General features: G+C 34.2%; 1 pseudogene; it reads left to right on the plus strand.

Annotated features, from left to right (window-relative positions):
* The first annotated feature begins 325 nt into the window (after window positions 1–325).
* LOC136222051 (glycylpeptide N-tetradecanoyltransferase 1-like) lies at window positions 326–3,056 on the plus strand (annotated as a pseudogene).
* The last annotated feature ends 692 nt before the right edge of the window (window positions 3,057–3,748 follow it).

The following is a 3,748-nucleotide window of genomic DNA, read 5'->3' on the forward strand; positions in this document are numbered from 1 at the left end:
TCTCAATTTCTTTTTTTTTTTGCTATCTGATTTAGGGTATGTCGATTTATGATTAATTCAGTTTTAATTAATCCTCAAGCTCGTATAATCTCGGTTTAAGTCTAACCAGTGTTTGAAATCATGCTTTTGTACATACTCTTTGGGGTTCTTATAAGAAAGTGGAAAATTTGAACAATGGACTAATTAAGGCCAGTATGGTGTTACTTCTAATCAGTTTTTAGGAATGTAGTGAAATTTTCTTTTGTACAATGCTGGACAACACAAATTTCTCAAACGATAATGTATATTCTTTTGCCTTCAGATTGTCTTTTCATAATTTTCGAATATGGGTGACAACAATGGATCTTCTGGATCACCTGAAGAAACTCTCAAATCTAATCCTGATGGCAATGCAGCATCTGAAAGTGAGCTTGCACTTGATACACTAGCCGGAAGAGTTCAGGAACTCACTCTCTATCGGAAAAAAAAAACACAAGTTTTGGGAAACTCAACCAGTTGGGCAATTCAGAGATATTGGGGGACCTAAGTTTGATTGAAGGCGTCATTAAACCTCCAACACCTTTATCTGAGGTCAAACAAAAGCCCTATAATCTTCCAAACCTCTATGAGTGGATCACCTGCGATTTTGACTCTGAAGAGATGTGCTCTGAGGTTTACAAGCTGTTGACGCATAACTATGTCGAGGATGATGAAAACATGTTCAGATTCAACTACTCAAAGGAGTTTCTACTTTGAGCTCTTCATCCTCCTAATTATTTCAAGAGCTGGGACATTGGTGTCCGTGTCAAAAGTTCAAAAAAGTTGGTTGCTTTCTAACGGTTGTCGAATCCACCAAAAATAAATATAACTTCACAGCCCTTAGGCTTGCACAAGGGTAAGTAAAGGTCGTACCCAAAGGATTAATAATGATCTAATTTGTAAATATAACCAAGCAAATGAATAAAAAGTAAAAAGGGGGGGGGATTGGAATAGTTGATTGCTAAATTAACAAAAGTAATGAAGTTGAGTTGAAATTGAATATAATGATTAATTAGAATTTGAGCTGAGGGATTCTCAGGCAAGGAATTCAGTTAGTCTTGATCATTGACAGAAATGATGTTTCTTCTAAATTGCATATCAGACTAGTTTGGTATATTCTTCCTAAATAATGAATTAACTAAGTAAGACAGTAGTTAATTCCTAATTAATGAATAACCTTACCTCAGCGGATAAGATTCAACCCGTTAACAATGTTATGAATTAGAAGAACCTAATCTAAGCCAACCGATTCTCAGTGATATCGATTCAGAAACTTAATCAATCATTCACTTGATATGATAAAATCGAAAATAGATGCATTAATGTCACATAGAGAGTTCTCAGTTGTCAATCTGATTATCCCAAAATACAATTTAAAGTTGAACTTTATAACATCAATTTCTACTTACTCAGATTTAACTAAATAATGACTCGTTGATTATCTAGTTCAATCAGCTAGTTGTATGTCAGTTTATCAAATGAACAATCGACCGTTATCATTCAAAAGAAAACTAATAATTGAGATAAAATCCCTAAACACAGTGAATAAGCAAATGATATGAATAAAGAGACATACTAGAAGATAAACGATATCACAATACTTGAAGATTCCTGCCTTTAAATTATCCCTTAACCGAAATAAAGGATTTAGCTATGAATAGTCAATAAGAACAAAATAAATGTTTTTGAGTTTTCCAGTCTGAAAGATACGATCTCTCGAAAATGTAAAAGTCTAAGAAAGAAGAGAGAGTTAATCTAATCTAAAACCTAATGTTTTGTAGAAAAGCTATATCCCTAAAAACTAGCTAGCAAAAGAATATTTATCACAATCATAAATCTTTTCTAATCTTTCTCTATCCCTTATTTTTTGCCTTCTTGTTTGAGTAGGAAAGAGTCCTGATCAATCTAAACATCATTAGTTCAGAGGTCTTAGTCTTGGGAAAGACTAACTCCATTTTCGTTTCAGCTCCCTTGATTCAGCTAGTCTTGGGCAAGACTAACTCCATTTTCGTTTCAGCTCCTTTGATTCAGCTCCAAGTTCATTTCTAGTCCAAAGTTTCTACAAGTTAAGTCCAATTCTGCTCCTTTTAATCATTTGACTCATGTGGAGATAAATCATACCAAAACAAGTAATAATACCCAAAATAACACTAAATTAATTAAATAACCTAACACTAAAGTGGACATTTGAATGTTGAATTGGACACTTATCAATTTCATCACAGGAGTTCCTGCAAGAATCTGAGTTCGTGATCAAGTTGTTAAGATGGATGAAATTAATTTCTTGTGTGTTCATAAGAAACTAAGATCGAAAAGACTAGCTCTTGTCATGATTAAGGAGGTGACGAGAAGAGTTCACTTGGAGAATATTTGGCAAGCAGCTTATACTGCTGGAGTGGTTCTTCTAACACCAGTAGCAACATGCCAATGTTGGCATAGGTCTTTGAATCCTAAGAAGCTTATAGATGTCGGTTTTCTAGGCTTGGTGTGAGAATGAAGATGAGCCGAACAATTAAGCTTTACAAATTACCAGAGTCCACTACTACTCCAGGGTTTAAAAAGATGGAGCCCCATGATATTCCTGCTTTCACTAGGCTAATTAGGAACTACTTGAGAAAGTTTATTATTGCGTCTGATTTTGATGAAGATGATGTGGAGCACTGGCTTCTACCGAAAGCAAATGTTGTTGATAATTTTCTAGTTGAAAGTCCAGAAACTCATGAGATCACAAATTTTTGTAGCTTTTACACGCTTCCTTCCTCCATCCTAGGCAACCAAAACTACTCCACTCTGAAGGCAACTTATTCTTATTACAACATTCAGCAAAGACTCCTCTGCTGCAGTTGATAAATGATGCTCTAATCGTGGCAAAACACGATGACTATGATGTGTTCAATGCTCTGGATGTTATGGAAAATGAGTCGTTCTTGAAGGAGCTAAAATTTGGTCCTGGTGATGGGAAACTACATTATTATCTTTACAACTATCGGATTGGACAAACATTGAAGGTTGCAGAACTTGGCCTTGCACGCCTATAGTCTGAATTTTGATTGTTTACTATAACCAATTGATGGTTCTCGTCTTACACCATTCCATAAAACATTCTTGATAATTTTGGTTGTGAGTTTTGAATTTGATGTGACAATCCAAATTCCTTGATTTTAGATTTTGTTTTGATATTTTTTTCTAGTTTTCACTGTTGGTGAGGTTCATAGTTGTAACAAATTGTCAGGAACTATCTGAAAACATTCTTGGTCATTCTCCTTGCCTTTTTTTTATAAAAGAAATTTCACGTTTGTGGTCTTATAAAAACCCAAACTATATCTCATTTTATGGTGGAACAAAAACTATTTCTCAGTATATGCTACTTTTAATTCACCGAACTGTGAAAATGATATTCTTGTCAGAATTTTTGGAATAGGAATGAGAACCCCGACTAGTGTGAAATAAATCTCTAACAGGACTAGTCAGTATGTGGATGATTAAGAAAAACTTTAAGAAAGATAAACAATCAACATAGGTCAAATTGGGTTCTAAGTAGGGCTCGACGTGGATTTTAGAGATATTGGATTGGATCAAATATCTGAGAAAAAAATACAGGATTTAACCAAATTGTTGATAATTTTTAAAGAACTGACCAAATTTGACCCCTGGCTTTTTGTCAGAAAATGAGACTGAAATTTATCCAGAATTAGATCGATAATTAAATTGGATTGGATTTGGACTAAAT

Source organism: Euphorbia lathyris, chromosome 3, assembly GCF_963576675.1.
Source record: "Euphorbia lathyris chromosome 3, ddEupLath1.1, whole genome shotgun sequence".
NCBI lineage: Eukaryota > Viridiplantae > Streptophyta > Magnoliopsida > Malpighiales > Euphorbiaceae > Euphorbia > Euphorbia lathyris.